The sequence below is a fragment of the Bos javanicus genome, chromosome 6, assembly GCF_032452875.1.
Source record: "Bos javanicus breed banteng chromosome 6, ARS-OSU_banteng_1.0, whole genome shotgun sequence".
Lineage (NCBI taxonomy): Eukaryota > Metazoa > Chordata > Mammalia > Artiodactyla > Bovidae > Bos > Bos javanicus.
Genome location: NC_083873.1, coordinates 101,534,660 through 101,559,897, shown reverse-complemented (window position 1 = coordinate 101,559,897; position 25,238 = coordinate 101,534,660). Strand labels below are relative to the sequence as shown.

General features: G+C 41.3%; 1 protein-coding gene across 11 annotated transcripts in view; it reads left to right on the top strand.

Moving 5' to 3' along the window:
* MAPK10 (mitogen-activated protein kinase 10) overlaps nt 1–25,238 on the top strand; it is a 619,928-nt gene that overhangs the window by 251,563 nt on the left and 343,127 nt on the right. For all 11 annotated transcript variants that reach the window (XM_061420724.1, XM_061420726.1, XM_061420723.1 and 8 more), the window contains one exon: nt 2,402–2,516. The gene's annotated coding sequence lies outside the window, so the exon portion shown is untranslated. The remainder of the gene's footprint in view (nt 1–2,401; nt 2,517–25,238) is intronic.

The following is a 25,238-nucleotide window of genomic DNA, read 5'->3' as shown; positions in this document are numbered from 1 at the left end:
TCAGAAATGTACCTATCTGTACATATTTTCATAGCAGACTTGTAAGGGTTTTGACTAAAGATATTTTAGTTTGAGTACATTTTATCCTTATAAGAGAATCAAGGCAAAGAGGAAAAAGTGGAAAGCCTGTATGTTTCAGGTTCTGTTTCCCCCCACTATTTAATGAAAAAGAACTCCATTTTTTAATTGTGAATCTTGGTAGAAACTCTAAATGGAGACTTCAGGTGATCTTTGAAAATTCTTAAATTGAGAGAAACAGTTTAGTTTAAAAAGTGGACTGCGAGTTTCTAATTATTTTTGATAAAGGATTTTCTAGTTGAATTGACATTTTAGATTTATAACAAGCCTTTCTCACTGGTCTTGTCCCTGGTGACTGTGAGATGTGAAACTCATAAGCTTGTAGAACTAATGCTCCTGGAATGGAAATTAAATTTTCAGTGGAGAAAGAAAGAACTGAAGTTTCCTTAGAAGCATTCCTAACCCATAGCTGCTCTAAAACCTCGCATGGCACACAGGTATAAAATGAAATTCTCCTCCAGGGCAATTAGGCATTTGCAGAGTGGCCTGCAGAATAACAAACAAGACTTCTGCTACGTGTGTGTGTGTGTGTGTGTGTGTGTGTAAGCAGGAAAACACACACATAACCCAGTACTGACTTGTCTTCATGGATGTAAAACCGCCTCCTGGGTTTTGGATGTTAACCTGCCTGGGTGCTCCATGTACTTCGTGAAAACGAGTTTCTTAAAGTAATCATCCTCTTCTCATACGTTGGAAATAGGATCTGAAAGCCCGGATAGAGAAGTCAGGCCGGTGTGTCTGTTATTGGGCAATGTTCATTCAGCGTCTGTGCTTCCTCTATGATAGCACTTATCCTGCAGCACAGTAATTGCCTCTTCCTGGGCTTCATGTATTCACTACTCAATTATAATCTCTGTCAGGCACTGACTGTGTCTGCCTGGTGCATAGTAGGGGCACAATCAATATTCCATAAATGAAGGTATTCCATGCACAGAGTTATCTAAGTACTGTGGGTGATAGAGTTTGGGAAACTGTAATACAGCTTCTGGGCTTCCCTGGTGGCTCAGATGGTAAAGCATCTGCCTGCCATGCAGGAGACCTGGGTTTGATCCCTGGGTCAGGCAGATCCCTTGGAGAAGGGAATGGTTACCCACTCCAATATTTTCCCTTGGGAGATCCCATGGACAGGGGAGTTCATGGACTCTCAAAGAGTCAGACATGACTGAGCAACTAACATACACACATACAACACAGCTTCTGCCATTAGGGAGCTTATAGTCATTTAGGGAGATGAGGTTAAATAACAAACGTGGTATATGATCAAATGTCCCTATTCAACAAATGCAATAGGGATTCACAGTAGAAAGAAATTCACCCCTTCTGAAATGGTGGTAGGCCACGTTGGGATGGGGACGGCAGGAAGATGTGGTGGGGGAGAAGTCCAACAACAGTTGTAAGTACTTGGCCTGGAAGGGAACTCTTGCTTGGAACAGCTGTGTGTGTGCTCAGTCATGTCTGACTTTTTGCAACCCCATGGACTGGAGGCTGCCAGCCTCCAGTCCATGGGATTTTCTAGGCAAGAATACTGGAATGCTGGAATGCATTGCCATTTCTTCCTCCAGGGGTTCTTCCTGATCCAGGGACTTAACCTGCATCTCCTACATTGGCAGGTGGGTTCCTTACCACTGAGCCACCAGGGAAGCCCTAGAACATAGAAAACTGGCACAGTCCTGGAGATTTTTTTTTCCATTATAATGTCAAAAAGTAACAGTAACAGACTGAAGTTACAAACCTACTTTTGTAACTGGATCAGATAACGGAAAAATATACATACAGGTCTCTTTCTAGCTTTACACCAACTTCAGTTTTTAACATTTTAATTTATTTTTTGCCTTCTTTATTAAATAATTTTTGTTGGAGTATGGTTGCTCAAATTCAGTTTAGTTTCATTTTATTTCACATAGTTCAAAAATTTTTCAACTTCTCCTTTATCAATGACTCTCTAATTCATTTTTCCATGTGAACCCATTGTTCTTGTATGAGGAGCAGACTGTGCAAACTTGTAACAGGGAGCTCATGGTTGAAGCTGAATAGGGTGCCTCCTATCACAAACTCAAATCCATGTCAACCAAGGTAACAATTACTAATTGGGCTTATGTTCAAATGTTAAAATATCCAGCTACTCTGGTGATGGCCACACCAAAGTTCTAGTGTTTGATAAATTTGAACAGAGCGAACTACCTTGAGATTTTACTCCTTTCCCTTGTGTGCTCACTACTCATCCCCCAATGTCTTTGTTAGTCTTTTGACTTTTCTAAATGCAGGTGAAATCCCCACTGAAATGGTAAAATCAAACTTGATTGTGTTTTTGCTTTGATTTTAGGCTAGCGTGAGAAACACCAACGGCAACACCATCTCAGATCTCTGTTATGGCGACTCAGGCAAGAAGCTGTTGAATTAGACCCATTTCCTGTAGATGAGAAACCATACAAGCAGTGGTGAGTTGCAAACTTAAACACATTCCTTAGCAGGAAACATGTGATCTACATAAGCAATTTAAATATTGCATATGATTTAGTGTGTGGATCTGAAGAAATACTGCTCCCAAATCATGTCAACTAAAGAGGTGAAAATCAGTGTTTAACTGATGGTGTGGTGCTATTAATACCACGTGAAGGAGCTTGAGGCCTTTAGGGGCATAAGTGCGTCATCCAGCACCATAATGCTACTGCCCTGGATGGTACTAGTCTAAGTGAGATGACTGCAGTGAGCAATTTCCTGGGGCTGCGTAACAGTTGGGTATTTACATAACAGTATTTTTCAGTGGCATTTATTATCTGCAACATAATTCTACATTTTACTGCTTCATCTTCTCTAGGAGAATACTGGTTCTGATCTAAATTCTAACACTTAATTCCTTTCAGGAACATATATGCTCGTATATGGGGCTTCCCAGGTGGTGTTAGTGGTAAAGAACCCACCTGCTAATGCAGGAGACACGAGAGATGCTGAAGACACAGGAGACGCTGGTTCGATCTCTGGGTCGGGATGATCCCCTGGAGGAGGCCATAGCAACCCACTCCAGTATTCTTGCCTGGAGAATCCCATGGACAGAGGAGCCTGGTGGGCTACAGTCCATATAGGGTTGCAAAGAGTCAGACACGACTGAAGTGACTTAGCCCACACACAGCATGTGTGTACATATATATGTGTATATAAGATATATGTGATATATATTAACATAACATTTAGATCTTTAGACATAAGGGAAGAGAAACCACATCATAGTTTTATAAAACTCGATTTGTGGACATTTTAGCCTACAAATTCTTTGCTTAATAAAGACAGTATTAAAAATAGATCCAGCTGCTTTGTTATTTGGAATCATTTTAAAATCTTATTATTTTATAAAAATATCAGCTCACATAGGCAAAATATATTTTTTAATACTTGATGCTTCATAGTTGCCAATGTCAATAATCAATAGACTCCAGTGGAGATGAACCAGGTATAATCTGTCAAACAACATCTTTGAGAAATAGATTATGACAGTGATGCTTGTAAGACTCCAAAAGAAGCTGTTTTGAACAAGTGATCGATATCTCTCTTTCATTTGTTTATTGGCTTATATAACTCTGGGTTTATAGGCTGCGCTATGAATCAATGCATAACCCATAACTGTGGAGGATTGATGAAATTAACCTTGTACTTATTTCACATCATGATTCTTATTACAGTCTGATTATGATTACATTGAGGAAGCAGATATAATAGTCATCACTATGCTGTACTTAATCAATATGTGTTAAATGATTGTTATGACTGAGAAAATACGTAATTGCCAGTAATCAACCATTTTGATTTCAAACAAGGGTGATTTTTTTTTATGGCTGAACTTAATCTTTTGAGTTATGGGTCACTCCCAGTGATGTCAAAAATATATATTGCCCCCTCTTAAACATGTATTCATTAAGCAAACATTTACTGAGAATCTGTGGTGTAGATATCATCCTTTGCACTTGGGACAGATGAAGAAGACAGCACCTGCTTTAAAGGAGCCGTGTTTAAAGTATGTGACACTTACGATAAAGTATGTCATTAAAACAGGGAGCGATTTCTAAAGAGTGGGGTACTTATCCACTGCTGTTAAATGGGTAGCCATCTAGTGCTGAAGGAAGTGCCGCCGAGGAGAGTCTAAGACAGATGGGGTGGGGGTCTGGAAGGGAAGGCTTCCCAGAGGGAGCGAGATTTTAGCTGAATGTTAAGGACAATAAGAGGTTAGCTAGAAGAAGGGGAACAGTGAGAACGTTTTTCAAGGGCCTAGAGACTTGAGGGAGCATGATTGATGGGGGAGCGAGATGTCATTTACTGCGCTGGGGCATAAATGGGGGTGGGAAAGATAAAGCTGAAGAAAGGTACAGGGGATATAACATGAAAGAGTTTTTAAGACAAAGCTAAGGAGTTTGTATTTTATTCCACAATAAAGAACCTCTGAAAGATTTTAAGTAGAATGATGCTATGAAACTTATTTTTTAGAAAATACCACGTACTCTAGATCCCATGGACGGAGAAGCCTGGAAGGCTGCAGTCCATGGGGTTGCTGAGGGTCGGACACGACTGAGCGACTTCACTTTCACTTTTCACTGTCATGCATTGGAGAAGGAAATGGCAAGCCACTCCAGTGTTCTTGCCTGGAGAATCCAAGGGACAGGGGAGCCTGGTGGGCTGCTGTCTATGGGGTCGCACGGAGTCGTACACAACTGAAGCGACGTAGCAGCAGCAGAAAAGTACATAAAACAAATTCAGTTAAAGAATAATTACAGAGCAAACCTTGTATAACCACCAAGTAGACTCCCAGTAAGCCCTCTGTGCTCCTCTAAGACCACATGCTTTCCCTTCCCCGCTAGAGGTACCCACTACTCTGCCTCTTGTCACTTCTTCCCTTGCCTTTCTTTGTGGGTTTTCAATCTTGTAATTGTGATGAAAGAAAGTGACAGTTGCTCAGTCAAGTCTGACCCTTTGCGACCCCATGGACTCTAGCCCATCAGGTTCCTCTTTCCATGGAATTCTTTGGGCAAGAATGCTGGCATGGGTTGCCATTCTCTTCTCAAGGGTATCTTCCTGACCCAGGGATTGAACCTGGGTCTCCTGCATTGCAGGCAGATTCTTTACTGTCTGAGCCACCAGGGAAGCCATGGTAGTATATATATATTCTTAATCACTTGATTTTGTGAAACCCTCTAGTGAAAGTGAAAGTTGCTCAGTCGTGTCCTACTCTTGTGACCCAATGGACCATGGAATTCTCCAGGCCAGAATACTGGAGTGGGTAGCCTTTCACTTCTCCAGGGGATCTCCCCAACCCAGGGATCAAACCTAGGTCTCCCACATTGCAGGTGGATTCTTTACTAGCTGAGCCACCAGGGAAGCCCAAGAATACTGGAGTGGGTAGCCTATCCCTTCTCCAGCAGATCTTCCCAACCCAGGAATTGAACTGTGGTCTCCTGCATTATAGGTGGATTCTTTACCAACTGAGCTATCAGGGAAGCCTGTGAAACACTGCAAGGCTCATGTTAATGTATGTAGTTTATTCAAGTAACTTATGTGGTATTTTACTCTATGAATACATCAAAATTTACTTATCCATCTCACCACTGATAGACATTTGGATCATTTCTACATGACGTATGTGTGTCTGTGTATGTATGTTGTTGTTGTTCAGTCATTAAGTCGTGTCCAACTATTTGCGACCCTATGAACTGCAGCACGCCAGGCTTCCCTGTCCTGCACTATCTCCTGGAGTTTGCTCAGATTCATGTCCATTGTGTCTGTGATGCTATCTAACCATCTCATCCTCTGTCATTTTCTTCTCCTTTTGCCTTCAAACTTTCCCAGCAACAGGGCCTTTCCCAATGAGTCAGCTCTTTGTATCAGGTGGCCAAAATATTGGAGATTCAGCTTCAGTATCAGTCCTTCAGTGAACGTTCAGGGTTGATTTCCTTCTGTCAATCCAAAAGGAAATCAACCCTAATTATTAACCTGAGTTATTTCTATATAAATGTACTAAATAAATTTTAATAAATACATATATTTATATATGATAACATTAAGTATACATATGCTACTTTTTATGCACATATTGTTGCTCATAGATTCTAGAGTACATGCGTAAGAACTTCTGTAGGATACATATCAAGGAAAGGAACTCTTGAGTTTTGGGGTATGTGCACATTAAGTTTTTCTGCTGCTGCTGCTGCTGCTAAGTCGCTTCAGTCGTGTCCAACTCTGTGCGACCCCATAGATGGCAGCCCACCAGGCTCTGCTGTCCCTGGGATTCTCCAGGCAAGAACACTGGAGTGGGTTGCCATTTCCTTCTCCAATGCATGAAAGTGAAAAGTGAAAGTGAAGTCGCTCAGTCGTGTCTGACTCTTAGCGACCCCATGGACTGCAGCCTACCAGGCTCCTCTGTCCATGGGATTTTCCAGGCAAGAGTACTGGAGTGGGTTGCCATTGCCTTCTCCAAGTTTTTCTAAATAATGCCAAATATTTTCCTCAATCAATTGCATGAATTTATGTTCCTATCAGCAGTATATAAGAAGCTCTATATCCTCACCAACTCTTTATTTTTAAGTTCTCAAAATTTGCTGATCAGGTGGATGCATAATTGTACTCATGGAAGTAGTAGTTTGCATTTGCTGACTACTAAGGAAGAAGAATTCTTTTAATTTTTATTGGCCATTTGATCTTCTGTTGTGAAGTGCCTGCAAAGTCTTTATGCGACTAGTCTTTCAGAATGACAACTAGCACTTATGGAGTTCTTGCTGTGTAATAAGCACTGTGCTAAGCGCTTTACAAACATTTAATCCTCATGTCATCCCTATGATTTATAGATAAGGAAACTCAGGTTTAGAGAGGTTAAATAACTTGCTAGCAATCACATAACTAAGAAGCAGAGGATTTAGCATGTAAGCCCAGGTCTTTCTGACTCCAGAGTTCTTCAGTTTCTTTTTTTTTTTAATTTATTTATTTTTGGTTGTTCTGGATCTTCATTGCCGCAAGTTGCTTCATTTTCTCCCGTTGTGGTGAGTGGGGGCTACTCTTACGTGGGCTTCTCACTGGAGTTGTCTTCTCTTGTTGTGCAGAACAGGCTCTAAGTGCTCGGGCTTCAGTGGTGGGCCCAGTAGTTAAGGCTTGTGGGCTCGAGGGTGAGGGCTCGGCAGTTGTGGTACATGGGCTTAGCTCCTCCATGCATGTGGGGTTTTCCTGGATCAGGGATTGAACCCATGTCTTCTGCATGGCAGGCGGATTCTTTACCACTGTGCTACTAAGCAGTTTCTTAAATCATGTTTGAAAGGGGTTTAGATTAGAGCCAGGGGACTTATCAGCTACTATTGCGGGAGCTCAGCTAAAAAATAATAAGGGCATAAACAAAAGAATCATCAGTAGGACACAGTGCAAATTAATTGGACCCAGTAATGAATGTCATGGGTGAAGAAGAGGGAGGATTTTAAAGTCTCAAATTTTCAGACCTGGTGGCTAGGTAGCTTCAAAGGCTAGGTAATACAATGTATATTTAAATATATTCTAGGTCTTGTGGTAGGCTTTAAGAATATATTTTATGGTTGCACTATTCAATGAGAGATGAATTTAATTCATAGGATTATAAAGTTTAGGGTTTAAAGAGACCACAGTGTTTACTTGGGTCAACTCTTTACTGTTTTAAAATGTGAAACCTAGTGTGAAAAGAAGTGTCTTGGTCAAGATCACATGTTACTGTCAGATTAAGAAGAGACACTTGGATGACAGAGAATGCAAAGAAATAGCAACTTTTTAAATTTTTTAAAAATTTAATAAGTTAAAATAAATTGACCTACTTTATCTTCTAAACATGTCTCACATCAGTTCCCTTTGAAATAAATCTATTGCTAACAGCACAAATTAGGCCCTCGTCATCACTGTGAGCAGTTTTATTTAAAGTAGGCTAGCATATTATCTTCTTGCTCATGATTCTACCAATGAAACCTCCAGATTCGATGTGCAGTTTTTACTGTGTAACCGCCCAGCTTACTTAGATATGCTCCATTGCCTATGTAATAAATTCCCCTCTACTTAAAATATACCATACTCCCATCTACCTCCAATTTAGCAATGAATATCTCTCCAATTACCTGGGGACCCCAATGTGCTTCAGTTTCATCACACACTCAAGTGTTTCTTCTGTAATTTACTTCATATTGTCTCTTCCGCCTGTATTCACCCTCTCCATCCTTTACTTAGTCATTAGCCATTTTTTAAGACCTTTGCAATTCAAAGAATGATCCGAGGACCAACAGCTCAAACGCTGTCTGGGACTTGATTAGAATTGCAGCATCTTAAGTCTCTCCTACATCTACTGATTCAGAATTTTTCCCACAAGATTCTCAGGTGATTTTGTGTTCAAGAGGCGCTGCTTAGACTTACATTAGACTTCATCAGATGTTATCTCCTTCCAGAAACCCTTCCTGAATCCTTCCATAAGGCTGAGGTGTTCTCACCTCAGCCTATGCATGTCTATCTCACCGCATTTTATTGTTCAGTTGCTCAGTCACATGCACCTGTTTGTGACCCCACGAACAGCATCATGCCAGGCTTCCCTGCCCTTCGCTGTCTCCCAGAGTTTGCTCAAACTCATGTCCATTGAGTTGGTGATGCCATCCAACCATCTCATCCTCCTGCCTTCAGTCTTCCCCAGCATCAGGGTCTTTTCCAATGAGTTGGCTCTTCCCATCAGGTGGCCAAAGTATTGGAGCTTCTCACTGCATTACTATAGTGTTTTATTAACTGTTTAATGTCTATCTCTCCACCTTAGCCTGTGAGTAATTTGAGCCAGATCTAATTATCTTTGACTTGTCTATGCCTAGCACAGTGCCTGATACTTGTTAGTACTGCATGAATATATGTTGGCTGGCTGATAAAACAAAGAAGGCTGTTAGGCTGCATTCCAGATTGTACAATTTCCAAATTGTATCCAGAGGTACAATTTTTGATGCATTTTTTGGTAGTCTAGTTATTTTTCTACAAAGTCCCTTGGGCTATGTTTTTTTCTCCTTGTTATTTTCTTTCTCCTTCCTCTGTTTCTTTTTCTTTTTTTCTATTTATATATCTTTCCATATCCATATATATATATGTATATATATAGAGAGAGAGCTTCTCTTCCCAGGTGGCTCAGTGGTAAAGAATCTGCCTGCAATGCAAGACGCTGTGTTGATCCCTGGATTGGGAAGGTCCCCTAGAGGAGGGCATGGCAACCCACTCCAGTGTTTTTGCCTGGTGAACCCCATGGACAGAGGAGCCTGGAAGGCTGCAATGTACACGGTTGCAAGGAGTCATATATGACCGAAGCTACTGAGCATGCGTGCACCATGTATGTATATTTCTCTCTGACTTTGTGTCTTGATTTAAGGAGCCAGAATGTCCTCTGGCTCTCAGTTCTCATGTTTCTGACCCTGATATAATGTGTGAGATTCCCACTTACTCCTTTGGTTGAAGACTGTTCCTATTACAATAGAAATCTTATGAGAATTCCCTGGTGGTCCAGCGGTTAGGACTTGGTGTTTTCACTGCTGGGGTCTGGAGAACTGGTTGGAGAACTAAGATCCCACAAGCTATGCTGTGAGGCCCCCCAATATTATGAGGTAAAGTGATTGGAGAACTAACCTGATGAACTAACTTCATGGATTTTGAATATAGATAACATCCATGGTTGGTTAAATGTCTTACTGCATTAACATAGGAGACTAAGGAAATGGAATATGTAGGAAAAGTTGTTACATGGAGAGGGAATTAAGAGTGGTCTGAAAGAAAGTGCTTTTAAGGGGTTTAGCAGATTATTTAAAATTTTTCATTATATTATTTCTGGAAAAGGAAGAGAACTTGATGTTAGAGTCTCACTGCAGCTTTGTCATGAATTAATACCTGTTGGGTCAAGTCTTAATCTAGTTGAGTTTCAATTGTGTATGAGGGAGTTGTGATAGATGATGTTTCTTTTTATGACTATAAAAATTATATGGATTAAATTGTACAGATTGAATTAAAGCATAGATTAATGCCCTGAAGGCCAGGCCAAGTGGAGTACCTTGGTGAGGGTGGCCTTGGTCGGTGAAGGGACTTTATAGGGATGACAAGCAGCATCATGGGCAGCTGAAGGGGAAGAATAGGCCAGATAGAGATTTAGAGGATCTTGAAGATAGACTCGCCTATGCCCAGTTTTGCTTTGACCTGTCCCCTTTTATTATCTTTGGCTTAATTCTACCCATTCTCACTCTAAATCTAGGGATAAAGTATTTTAACTATAGCAAGTCACCTCTAATTATTGAGATTTTATTATCCATAAGGAAGATAACTTATGCATACACAACCACATTGACTGCATCTGTTTTCCTAATTTGTATCTTTCTTTATCTTAAAATTATCCTCTTATATTGAAGGATTAGTGTGTGTAGATGTTTGTTCATTTATTTATGAGAAGATTCTTTAAAACTTTGTCTTTAAAATCATGGTTTCTAAGCTGTATTTGGGATGTACCAACACATCGGATAAGACTACTGGCATCTTAATCACCTTAGAAATCATATCAATGTGACACGTTTACTTGAAGGTTAATAATTTCAGTGGACAGATTACTGTGGTAGAATTTTTGAAGAATGAAGAAGACACGTCTCCTTCTTTTCCCTCCCTCCTTCCTTTTTTCCTTCCTGTTTCCCTTCCTCTCTCCATCCCGTCCTCTCTTCCCCTCCTGCCTTCCTTCTTTCCTTTCTCTCTCAAGTATTTATTGGCTGCTTCTGTGCTAGGTGCTGCAGCGTCGATAATAAATTTATCTCACACGTAGGGTGGATAGTTGTTTTAATGGAGGACAAGTTTGGGGAACAGTGCAATTACAAATCACTCAACTAATTACTCAGACCTTCTTGACTGGGGCTTCCCAGAAACACATGAGTCCCTGCTCTCTAAGGTAGCCATTCTCAGACTTTGTGGCCTCAGGATTCCTTTATACACTCCATAGTTGTTGAAAAAGCTGAAGACGTTTTGTTCATGTGCGTTATATCCATTGGTATTTGCCTGCGTGCCCAGTCACTCAGTCGTGTCTGACTCTTTGCGACCCCATGGACTAGCCAGCCAGGCTCCTCTGTCCATGGGATTTCTCAGGCAAGAATACTGGAGTGGGTTGCCATTTCTTTCCCCAAGGGATCTTCCCGACCCAGAGATTGAACCCACATCTCCTGTGGCTCCTGAGTTGGCAGGTGGACTCTTTACCGCTGCACCAGCTGGGAAGCCTGCCCTCACCATTGGTATTTACAGTATCAGAAATTCAGATATCAGTTTGAAGTACTTCAGTAATTAAAAAGTAACAGTAAACTGTTAAGATGTGTTAAATAAAAGTAATGTATCTTTGAATGAAAACTGCCTTTCACAAACCAAAAATAAGTTAGCGACAAGCTTGGTATTGCATTTTTGTATATCTGTTTAATGACTGGCTTAATGGAAGACAGCTGAATTCTCTTATCTACCTATGGCTTCAGTCTGCTGTTATATCACACACCATGCAGTCTCTGGAGGATTGTATTACAAATCTGAGAGAAAAATGAGAGTGAAATGGCAAACTGTGTCTTAATATTATTTGGAGTTAGTTTTGAGCTCAGGGGCCCCTCTGAAAAAGTCTTGAGGACCTTCAGGACATCTATATATGATACTTTCCTGGAGTAGGAAATGGGAACCCACTTCAGTGTTCTTGCCTGGAAAATCCCATGTGCAGAGGAGCCTGGTGGGCTGCATCCATAGGGCCGCAAAGAGTTGGGCGTGACCGAGCACATGTATGATACTTGGAGAGCTACTTTTTAAAAAAAGAATTTATTTACTCATATTCGGCTGTGCTGGGTCTTCGTTGCTGCATGCAGGCTTTCTCTAGTTGCTGTGAGTGGGGGCTTCTTATTGCGGTGGCTTCTCTTGTTGCAGAGCCCAAGCTCTAGGGTGTGTGGGCTTCAGTAGTTGTAGCACGTGGGCCCAGTAGTTGCGGCTCGAGGGCTCTAGAGTGTGCGCTCAGAAGTTACCATGCACCGGCTCAGTTGCCCACACAGCATATGCAGTCTTCCCAGACTGGGGATTGAACCCGTGTCCCTTGCATTGGCAGGCAGATTCTTAAACACGGAACCACCATGGAAGTCTGGAGAACCACTTCTAAAGAGCATTTGTTGTATGCAATGAATTAACATCTCTTTTATGACCTAGAATGGCATCATTCGTGGAGAAACAGAGACTATAGTGTGTTTGGTCTTTCAAAGGAGAAATTCGAGATGAGAAATCCTATAAGATTGTAACCTCTGTGAAGGCAGAGATCTATGTCTCTTGTTTCACCTATTAGCTTTCACAGGGCCCGACACCTTGTTGACTCTATGAATCTCAGGGATAGAACATTCTAAGATAGATATATACCTTTATAAGTCACAGCAGCCCCAGATAGAATTCAGTGAGAGCAAAAAATAAAGGTTAAATGGGTATTGTGGAGTTGGAGGGAGCAGCTGTTTTTAACTAAGGTGTTGTCAGAGGGATTCATGAGGAGATGGCATCAGAGTGGAACTGGGAAGGTAATTTTAGCAGACAGCGTTGGAGTTAGAAAGGTTACTTCTAGAAGAGGCAATAGAATGAGTAAAGAGAAGAGTGGGCTTGGGGTTCTTAAGTTTAGGCTTATGTGATATAGGCACAGAGGAGATTGAAGTCAGACATGGCTGGGAAAAAGCTTGGGGTTAGGTTAAGGGAGGTCATGAATGATCTCTGAAGGAATTTGGGTCCGTTTTCCATAGACCAAGAAGAGCTACCGCTGTTTTCTGAACAGAGTGAAGAAAATGAATCTTGCAGTAAGACTGAGAGTGGTGTGAGGAGGAGAGAGGATGGAGCTGAGCTGCTACAGGGAAGGAAGGAATGAGAATTGAAGAAGAGGTGGTAAGAATGGGTAGGGAAGGATCCAGTAGATAGAGAAGGTACCCACGTTCAGATAATTTGGAGTAAGAAGGGCTTCCATCAGTAAGAAAGGGGAATTTCAGGTTCCTTGTGATGTCATTGTAGACACAGCCACAGTATTACTAAGCAGTTATAAAAAGGTCCTTGGGCTTTGGCTTTTCTGTATGTAAAAACACAGAAATGGATTGCTTGTCTATCTGTGTCACAAGAGTGCATGGAAGCATTAGTGAACTCCTTCACAGAAAAGTGCTCCACTAATCTAAGCCATCAATAATAAAAATGAGAATGTTTGCCAGGTGCTTTTGCTTCTCTGTTGAAGGCTTGCTATGCAAATATGAAATATTGCCTGGAACTATTGTCATTGTTAATAATAGTAAAGTCATTACCATGAAATGCCTACACAGCAAACTGATTCTCTGTCAATTCCAAATTGAGACGACAAAGCCAGGCATTGAAGTCCATTCTATTTTGTTGATTATGAATCTTGCTTATTGTAAACTATTTTCCTGGTTAGGGAAGACATCCTTTTAAGAGCATTTGAATTTCATTGTATCTCATTATTTCCATCACTCTATTCTGGTCAGGTTTCTTATTGCTATCAGGAGCCTCATTATCCTGAATTTTCTCTATGTGGATAGAGGTGTACAGCATTTGATGTGTCTGGTACTTGCATCTGTGCTCTTGTTAATTGTGGCTACTTCCATTAATTTAACACTTAGCTGTATAGCATGGTGCTCAAGCATATAAACTCCAAAGTTAACCTATCTGGTTTTAAACCCAAATTCTATTATCTCATGTGAATGATCCTGGTTAAATCACATGATCTCTTAAACTTCAGTTTTCTTATCTGTAAAATGGTACTATTAATAATAATGCTACTGATCTCATATGGTTATTATAAGGATGAAGTGAAATGAAGTGAAGTCACTCAGTTGTGTCCGACTCTTTGTGACCCCATGGACTGTAGCCTACCAGGCTCCTCTGTCCGTGGGATTCTCCAGGCAAGAATACTGGAGTGGGTTGCCATTTCCTTCTCCAGGAGATCTTCCCAAGCTAGGGATCAAACCCGGGTCTCCCGCATTGTGGGCAGACGCTTTACCATCTGAGCCACCAGGGAAGCTGTATGTGAAATACATGACGTGCTCAGTAACTGCTGGGTTTTGTTTTGGTCAAATGTATTATCATCAACATGTCTTTTTTCTTAATCAGGTTCTTGTTGTATGTTTTGTTAATTCATTATTTGTTTACTGAGTTAACTTGTGACCACACAATTGATCATCAACCTTTTCTTTACTGAGAATAACATTCTGAAGAATGCCCCAAATCTTAAAAATTTTTAATTATTTTATATATATATATATATATATATATATATATATATATTCATACTGGGATTTCTTTTTGCCTAGCAAATTAGGTGTGTTTAATTGTGCAGTGAATAAAGAGATCTGATGACTTGTTCTAATCACCTGACTGGTATTATTTCTCAGGGCACAGTGTTGTCTTCCTACACAATCTTTCTATAAAAAAATTTGTTAACCATCCTCCTTCTGAACTTTTGTGTCTTATTCAGTCTGTTCCCAAGATCTGTAACAATATGTTTCTGTCCTTGCTGTGCATCATGTCTCTCAAGACTTCTAAAGGCACCTTCCCATATGAGCTCACATCCATTGAGATCCATTTGAAACATACACCAGACTCTTTGTTCATACTGTTGAGGCTTAGTGAGCTGTTTGGGCTACAATGAAACCTTTGCTCTGCTCAGCAAACCAGGGCTTATTTTTATAATTTGCTTAAATAGTTCAAGAGTTATAGGACGACTGTGGTCCTGCTCAGCACCCAATCAGTTGTTATCCATTACAACTGATGCTTATCAGTTCTCCTCTTATCATAGTTGTGTAGCTTGAGTATTCATCCACTATCTCTCTCTAGATTGCCTCTTAACTTCTATGGGACAGGAAATGCATGAACGTAATGGTCTTGCTTCCTATGAAAAGTTGATCCTTATTTGCCAATAGTGCATCTATTCAAATTGTAGAGGATAGAATGAAAATGACTACTGAAAATAGCTGCTATTAGAGGTGGGAAGATGATTGAGTAGTAAGGCAAATCAGAATAAATTAGCATTTAATAAGTTCCTTCTTTTATGATTCCAACATTGAGTATCTCTCTTAATCGTTCTGGCTCAGAAATTGTTCAGATGGATATACTAGGAAGGAGTTTTCTTTTTGAAAATTGTGATGCTCGATCTGATATTGTTGCTGTTCAGTCACTAAATTGTGTCTGAATATTTGTGGCCCCATGGACTGAAATTTAAATTTATCACCTCAGCTTCCCCCACCTTTCAGTAGGAGGTGCACTTACTTTAGCCATCTACCAGTTGTGTGATTTTGGCCATGTAACCTAATGCCTGGCTTCTTGGTTTTCTCATTTGTAATATAGGCACAATAAATGCATCTGTCCCATAAGGTAGTTTTGAGAATTTTACTTAATTTTCACAAGAGATATAAGGTATTCTGTAAGAGATTTAAAGTTATTAGAACAAAGCCTGGCACAGAGCAAAACTTCAGTAGCTATTAGCAAATATTATTACCCATCTGAAATAACATGGTGGTTTAGAACCTGATTCTGGAATCAGACTTGCTGGACTTGAGTCCCAACCCTGTCACTTACTGCTTGGCTAGTTTGCAGTTCAGTTCAGTTCAGTCGCTCAGTCGTGTCCAACTCTGCGACCCCATGGACTGCAGCACGCCAGGCCTCCCTGTCCATCACCAACTTCCAGAGTTTACTCAAACTCATATCCATTGAGTCAATGAATCCATTCAACCATCTCATCCTCTGTCATCCCCTTCTCCTGCCTTCAATCTTTCCCAGCATCGGGGTCTTTTCAAATGAGTCAGTTCTTTGCGTCAGGTGGCCAAAGTATTGGAGTTTCAGCTTCAGCATCAGTCCTTCCAATGACTATTCAGGATTGATTTCCATTAGGATGGACTGGCTGGATCTCCTTGCAGTCCAAGGGACTCTCAAGAGTCTTCTCCAACACCACAGTTCAACAGAATCAATTCTTCAGTGCTCAGCTTTTTTCATAGTCCACCTCTCACATCCATACATGAATACTGGAAAAACCATAGCTTTGACTAGATGGACCTTTGTTGGCAAAATAACGTTTCTGCTTTTTAATATGCTGTCTAGGTTGGTCATAACTGTTTTTCCAAGGAGCAAGCGTCTTTTAATTTCATGGGTGCAGTCACCATTAGTAGTGATTTTGGAGCCCAAAAAATAAAGTTAATTTTGTTTAATTTTGGACTCCTCTATAACCTCTCTGAGCCTCTGTTTCGTTTTTAATTGGGACAGTGGTAGTAACTACTTCACAAGATTCATGGGAGGAATAGACAGAAATCACATTGCATCTTTCATTGAATATTAGGCATCATTTTTGTAATTCTTATGACACATGCATTATATAGTAATTGTAATAGTAAATGCTCATAGAGCACTTACTCTGAGCCAGGCAACATCTCAAGTACACCGCATGTATTATCTCATTTATTCTTCGCAATACCTTAAAGTGAGGCAGGCACTATTACTGTGCTCCTTTTACAGATGAATAAATTGCAGCAAAGAGAGGTCAAGCAACATGTTCAAGATCCCGTAGTTGTTGATGGTGAAGCACAATCTGAACACTATGCATTCCACTTTATTGCCTCTTTACTTACAACAATAAAGAAACAAGTCAACTACAGTGTCTGGAGAGTGAAATTACACTGTTAGGCTAATGATTGAGGCTCTCCCTGTGTCCTCCCCTTTTTCAAACCCTACATCTATTCATATGGCCAGATAAACCTGATTAAAATGACGATTAATAATTAGCACTATGAAGATGAGGGGCTTCCCGGGCGGCACAGTGGTAAAGAATCTGCCTGCCAATGCAGAAGACTCAAGAATTGTGGGCTCGATCTTTGGGTTGGGAAGATCCCATGGAGGAGGAAATGGCAACCCACTCCAGTATTCTTGCCTGGGAAATCCCATGGACAGAGGAGCCTGGTGGGCTACAGTCCATGGGGTTGCAAAAGAGTTTTACGTGACCGAGTGACTGAGCGCACACACACACACACACACACACACACACACACACACACACAGAAGATGAGAAGGTGATGCAGTTCATAAAAGGGGGACCTGAAGTCTCTGTGGTTGAATCTAGAAGGAAAGCCTCCAGACCTCCTTGCCCCAGATAAACTCTTCCTGTCCTGGGTGAGGTGAGAGGGCAGGTTTACTCAAGACTTCTCATCTTATTTAGCTCCAACTTCTCCCCTTTTTCTGCTTCTGCCTTAGTCACTGCATGACTGTCTGAAGCCCCAGGCAATCACATACATTTCCTATTTACTTATTGATAAGGAAAATCAATGTTATTTATTGTCCTTTGTCTTCTGTCTGTTCCCGGCAATGGTTGAAGTGACTGTGCCCCGTGCTGTAGACTGCCCTTAAACTTTGAATAAAGAATAATACCTGACTGCAGAGTGTGAGCCAAAGGGCTTTGGCTTTCAAGTCCTACAGATCTGGTCCAAATTTCTAATCTGACACTAGGCAATTAGTTAACAATCTTAAGACTGACTTTCCTCATCTATAAAATGGTTATGTTTTACATATTCCATAGTTTTTGAGAGAACTGAATGTAAAACATTTTTAGTATGATGTCTTGCTACAGCGGAGAATTGCATTTTGTTATTGCTATTATAACACTAAAACTTTGAAAAAGATTGGCTTGCTTTGGATCATTGCCAAGCAGTTTCATTATTGAAATACTAAAGAAACTCAGTTGTTATCATGGCAAATGCCCTGAGGTACTTTCAATACAATAAAATAATTTTATTTTCATCCTTATTAGCACGCATGCTCTGGGTGACGCTACTCGGTTTGGGAAAAGTAAGCTGTGAAAAGGGTTTAGGGTGGTAAAGTGCAAGAAAAAAGTGAGTGTATAAAATAGTACTCAGCTGTTTATTTATCTAAGTGAAATAATGTATACAGACACATTTTGCAGATTCTTAAATCCTTTGCAAATGTAAGATTAAAAAATAATTTCCATAGGAATTCTAACAAGAAGAGAGGAATGGAATTAATTTGTCAAGGAAGGCAGGGAGAAGAGCAGATTTTAAATTATATGTTAAGGAAAATAAGATTCAGTTCAGTTCAGTCACTCAGTCATGTCCGACCCTTTGTGACCCCATGGACTGCAACACACCAGGCCTCCCTGTCCATCACCAACTCCCAGAGATTATTCAAACTCATGTCCATTGAGTTGGTGATGCTATTCAACCATTTCATCCTCTGCCATCCCCCTCTCCTGCTTTAAATCTTTCCCAGCATCAGTGTCTTTTCAAATGAATCAGTTCTTCTCATCAGATGGCCAAAGTATTGGAGTTTCAGCTTCAGCATCAGTCCTTCCAATGAATATTCAGGACTGATTTCCTTTAGGAAGGACTGGTTGGATCTCCTTGCAGTCCAAGGGACCCTCAAGAGTCTTCTCCAACACCACAGTTCAAGGAAACCAGAATTTGAGCAGTTGGACTTTTGTTGCTGTTGTTTAGTCACTAAGTTATGTGTGACTCTTTTGCGACCCCATGGACTGCAGCCCACCAGGCTCCTCTTGTCCATGGGATTTTCCCAGCAAGAATACTGGAGTGGGCTGCCATTTCCTTCTCCAGGGTATCTTCCGACCCATAGAAAAAGGCAAATAGGTAAATCTTGAGAAAGCATATACGATAAGCATAAAACTAACTGGTCTGTTAGTATTTGAGTATTTGGGCAGATGAATGGGAGCTTGCATGCCAGGTAGAGGATTCTGGATATTTTAGCCTCAGTGCATTCCCAGCATCAGCGCTTGGTCCCACAGACTGATTCATCTGGTGATCGAGGGAAGTAGAGAGCAACGTTTTCTTTCATTATACGTGGACTGACAATTGCAGATAAAGTGGGTGCTCTGCATCAGCTCTCTCTCTTTTTTTTTGTAATTGGAGGATAATTGATTTACAATGTTGTGTGTTTCTGCTGTACCACAAAGTGAATCAGTTGTATGTATACACATAGCCCCTCCCTCTTGAGCCTCCTCCCACCTCCCTCTCCGTCCCACCGCTCCAGGTCATCACAGGGCACTGAGCTGAGCTCCCTGTGTTGTATACAGCAGCTTCCCAATGGCCATCTGCTTTACACGTGGTAGTGTGTGTATGTTAATGCTACTCTCCCAATGTGACCCACCCTTCCCTTCCCCACCTGCTCTGCCCTCACATGTCCATTCTCTCTGTCTTCTGCGGCAGCTCCTGATTGACGTGCTGATATAATGACTAGTTGCAATAGTCCCTCTTCTTGGGTTGCAAACTTGCTGGATTACACAATCATGTCTGATGCAGATGTCCACCATCTTATGGACTCAGAATTTTTACCACTTTCCATTTCCCCATTCTCTCTGTGGTGTGAGGCAGTTTCTTTTTTCTGACTCTCAAACACAAAGGGGCTTATAACCCGCCTTGTTCTAGGCAACCACTCATGCAAGTGTAGACACAGACCTTGAGCAGTGCCTGAAGTGTCCATCTGAAGAGATTCAGGCATGATTTGCCTTTCTTGGGTGATCAAAGTAATTACCAACCTCTATCGCAAGTGCAGAAAACTGCTTCCAAATTTAATCTATGAACTTCCAGATGTTCAAGCTGGATTTAGAAAAGGCAGAGAAACCAGAGATCAAATTGCCAACATCCATTGGATCATAGAAAAAGCAAGAGAGTTCCAGAAAAACATCTGCTTTTGCTTTATTGACTACGCCAAAGCCTTTGACTGTGTGGATCACAACAAACTGGAAAATTCTTAAAGAGATAGGAATACCAGAGCACCTGACCTGCCTCCTGAGCAATCTGTATGCAGGTGAAGACAAGAAGCAACAGTTAGAACTGGGCATGGAACAACAGACTGGTTCCCAATAGGGAAAAGAGTGCATCAAGCTTATATATTGTCACCCTACTTATTTAACTTCTATGCAGAGTACATCAGGCAAAATGCTGGGCTGGATGAAGCACAAGCTGGAATCAAGATTGCCGGGAGAAATATCAACAACCTCAGGTATGCAGATGACACCAGCCTCATGGCAGAAAGCGAAGAAGAACTAAAGAGCCTCTTGATGAAAGTCAAAGAGGAGAGTGAAAAAGGTGGCTTAAAACTCAACATTCCAAAAACTAGGATCATGACATCTGTTCCCATCACTTCATGGCAAATATATGGGGAAACAATGGAAACAGTGAGAGACTTTATGTTGGGGGGCTCCAAAATCACTGCTAATGGTGACTGCAGCCATGAAATTAAAAGACACTTGCTCCTTGGAAGAAAAGCTATGACCAACCTAGACAGCATATTAAAAAGCAGAGACATGACTTTGCCAACAAAGGTGCATCTAGTCAAAGCCATGGTTTTTTCAGTGGTCATGTATGGATGCGAGAGTTGGACTATAAAGAAAGCTGAGCGCCGAAGAATTGATGCTTTTGAACTGTGGTGTTGGAGAAGACTCTTGAGGGTCCCTTGGACTGCAAGGAGATCCAACCAGTCCATCCTAAAGGAAATCAATCCTGAATATTCATTGGAAGGACTGATGCTAAAGCTGAAACTCCAATACTTTGGCCACCTGATGGGAAGAACTGACTCATTTCAAGGGACCCTGATGCTGGGAAAGATTGAAGGCAGGAGGAGAAGGGGATGACAGAGGATGAGATGGTTGGATGGTATCACCAACTCGATGGACATGAGTTTGAGCAATCTCTGGGAGTTGGTGATGGACAGGGAGGCCTGGCGTGCTGCAGTCCATGGGGTCACAAAGAGTTGGACACGACTGAGTGACTGAACTTAACTGAAACTTCTTGCTACATTAAACTTGCCATGTGGAGGTAAAGGTAATCTGGCTGCACCATAAATTGCCCTATGATTTACCATAAGTTCCCATAGGATAGGGTTGATTACTTTTATTCACTCAACAAATATTTACTGAGCACTACTGCATGCCGGGTCCTCTTCTAGACGTGAGGATACAGTGATGAATGCAGTGGACTAAAAAATCATCTCTGACTTTATGACCTTATGTTCTGGGGGAAGGAGACAGAGAGTAAACCAGAAGAATAAGTAAAATATGTTGTATATCACACGTTGGAAATGGTCAAGGATAATATTAAAGCAGGGAAATGGATTGGATAGTGTGGTGGAGGGTTACAGTTTTAGACAGGGTGACCAGTGAAGGCTCCCTGGAGTGATATTGAACACAGACTTCTTTTGGTATGTCTGCACGAGCATATTTCCTCTCTGTGTGTGATTCTATATTTGTCCCTTCCAAAACTGTATCCTTGATAAAAGTGGAAGCATTTCCTGGGTAAGTTCTCTACATGTTATCTTCCTGGATAATACCATCTATCCAAGGGTTTGTGGGTGCCTCTAATTTTTTGATAGACCCTTCAGACAAGTTCTCAAGAATCACTGATAGGAGAAAGTAGAGTTGTCAAGCTTCAGTTAAAACGTTCAGTTCTGCTTAAGACTGGATCACAAACAATTAAGACCAAGTTCTAGAGTCAGTCACAATGGTTTAGCTCTCCTAAAATACACAGATCACTAAAAGATAGCAATTTAAACTTTAAAAATTATCTCTCTTCCATGAAATTGATTCTGCCCTGACTTGGAAATTATCTGACATTAATTTATAAAAGTAATTTCATGTTCTAGTTGTTTTCTAAAGGTTATTGTATGGCATTTTTTGTTCGTACATTTATTATCTGCTCTTACACTGGTTTCAACAGGAATTATACTTGTCTTTTTATGTTAGAAAGTTTTTGATATGCGTTTGATTTCTTTTGACAAATTTCCAACTCAGGGGGCATCTCTGACATTTTATGACTTGTGTAAGGTATTATCTATTGCAGAGAGAGACAGAGACAGAGAAGAAAAGGAATAAAAGAGTGAGAGGAAAAGAGAGCAAGAAGATAAAAAGCAAAATGATTTAAAAAAATCCCAACTTATTTTTTAGCCTGTCACTTCTATCTGTAGGAATACTATCTGGTTCTTTTTTGCCTTATACTCTAGGGCAGGATCATTATGGCAGGTTTTAAATTTGAAAAATCATTTTTCACATAGTGTTTATATACCATTGTCTTCAACATATTTGCTGCAAACAGTTTTTAGCTTTAGCTTCTAACAGTTTTGTGATCTTTTAATTTGAATAGACTTCTACACTTAAGATAGTCTATCACATACAGCCAATTATTAATAACTGTTTAGGGGCTTTCCAGGTGGCGCTAGTGGTAAATAATCTGACTGTCAATGCAGGAGACACAAGAGACACATGTTCGATCCCTGGGTCAGGAAGATGCCCTGGAGTAGGAAATGGCAACCCACTCCAGTATTCTTGCCTGGAAAATTCCATGGACAGAGGAGCCTGGTGGACTCGCAAAGAGTTGGACACAACTAAGCAACTGAGCATGCACGATCACATCAAAGCATGTATCAAACTTTATCCCAGGTACTGAGTTACCTTTCACTGGGTCAGAGTTACTGAGATGACATTGGAGGTGCAGGGCTGATGTGTGGAGATGGGCAGCGACAGTAAGTGCTGCAGAGAATCTGATTTTCTACCTGTACAGGTGAGTGCACGTAGAAAATAGGACTATCTTTTCTCCTCTTCCCTCTTCTTTCTGTTAGTGACTATCTCTCTGTGTATATACAGGCTTCCCTGGTGGTTCAAATGGTAAAGAATCTGCCTGCCAATGCAGGAGACCCAGGTTCGATCCCTGGGTTGGGAAGATCCCCTGGAGAAGGGAATGGCAACCCACTCCAGTATTCTTGCCTGGAGAATTCCATGAACAGAGAAGCCTGGTGGGTTACAGTCCATGGGGTCACATAGAGTCAGACACGACTGAATGACTAAGATACACACATATATATCTATATATATACACATATATACATACACATTTGAATACCTGTTATTCTAGATATTGAGCTCAGAGAAGGTCTTATCCTTGTAAGATCAGAGTTTGAGAGGGACACAAACAGTTCCCTTCATAGCATGTATCACATTTTTTAAATATATAAATTATATAATTTATTTTAATATTAACTTTAAATACTTAAATAAATATTGCATTTTTTGTGAGCATATTACAAGAGTACCGAATATAGTTTAGGTGTCAGAGAACATCTCCTTGAGTAAAGTTGGCTGGGTAGGAATTATCCAGATAAAGGAAGGAGGTTGGTGAAGTGGGAGAAGGTTTTAGACTGAGGCAACAGCATCTGTGAGAGTCTAGCAGTGACAAAGATTTGAAGAGAGCTACTGCTGCTGCTGCTAAGTCGCTCCAGTCGTGTCCGAATCTGTGCGACCCGATAGACGGCAGCCCACCAGGCTCCCCGTCCCTGGGATTCTCCAGGCAAGAACACTGGAGTGGGTTGCCATTTCCTTCTCCAATGCATGAAAGTGAAAAGTGAAAGTGAAGTTGCTCAGTCATGTCCGACTCTTCGCAACCCCATGGACTGCAGCCCACCAGGCTCCTCCATCCATGGGATTTTCCAGGCAAGAGTACTGGAGTGGGGTGCCATTGCCTTCTCCCTTGAAGAGAGACAAGAATACAAATGAGACTTAAGAAACATGCTGGGTCCAGGTTCTATCATGAAGAGCCTTACGTGCCATATTCATTATGATGTAGAAGAGCTGGAAGTGAAGGGTTGGAGGCATGATCAGATTTGAGGGTTAGAAGAAAGCCACCTTTGCCATATGGAAAATGTTTAGAGAAGGGTAAGTTCAATGGTGAAGAGACAAGAAGGCTGTTGCAATGGTCCAGAGAAACATAGCAGCACCCTGGACCAGGTGCTGCAGAGTTAGAAGACAAGATGGTGGTTGTGTTCAGGGATATTTAGGAGGAAGATAGAATCTGCAGGACTTGTCTGCATTTGGAAGATGAGGGAATGACAGAGTCAGACACGATCCCTGGTTTCTGGCTTGAATGACTGTGTAGGTGGTGGTTGCTGTTTTAGAGAACGGGAACACTGGAGGAGGAACAGGCCTGGAAGAAATATGAATTCATTTGTGGATGTGTTGAATTTGAGATATCCGGTAGGCAGCTGCATATGGACGTTTAAAGTTTAAGAACTAGGTGTGGGCTGGAGATGACTTTCAGGCTTTATCAGCAAGGAGCAGGACCCTGTAGCTGGTTGGGGGAAGGAGAGAATCTAGGAACAAACCTTGATAAACACAAACAAAGAGGAACCAGAGAAGTAGGAAGAAAACTCTAATAAAAATGATAAAATCTAAAATGTATATGGCTGTTCCTGTGTGTGTGTGTATATGTGTGTGTGTGTGAGTCGCTCAGTCATGTCCTACCTTTTGTGACCCCATGAACTGAAGCCTGCCAGGCTCCTCTGCCTGTGGGGTTCCCACGCCAGAGTACTGGAGTGGGTAGCCATTCCCTTTTCCAGGGGATCTTCCTGACCTAGGGATTGAACCCAGGTCTTCCGAATTTCAGGCAGTTTCTTTACTGTCTGAGCCATCAGGGAAGCCCCCTAGTTACTGTGGGCCAGGCATTATTTTATGTGCTTTTTCATATATTAAATCAATTTCGTCATCTTGACAGTTTGGTGCTACTGCTATCCCTCATTTTATGGATGAAAAATATGTGTGGAGTCTAAATGAGGTTGTGTGCCTTACAGATTGTCACAGAGCTGGTGTCTGTCAGAGCTGATTTAAGCATGGGTGATCTGACTTCAGTGATGTGGGCTCTTTCTCTGTGTCTTTATGTTCTTCTGAAAGCCGTGGAGTTGTGTTGCACAGAAACTCTGGGCAGAGAGGGAATCTAGAGCCATGTCACTGCCTAGAGGCCAAGGAAGATCAGGGCTGAAAATTGTCCATTACATTTAATGACATTTGTCACTAACAAGAACTTGTTTACTGTTGCGATGGCCTGAGAAGACAGATCATAGGCTGAGGATCTAGTGGGAGATGAGGGGGCAAAGACAGCAAGTGTGGAGGGTGTTGTCCAGCAGTTTGACAGGGGAGGTGAGGAGAGAGGTGTTGGGAAATTCTAGATGGCAGACTTGGAATAGGAAAAGAAGTCACAGAAACAGTTTGCTTTTGGAGTAGAGCAGCGAGGCGTACTTTATGAGGGGAATACATTTGAGAAGCATTGCTTTTTCTAGAAGGCTTCTCACATGGCTCAGTG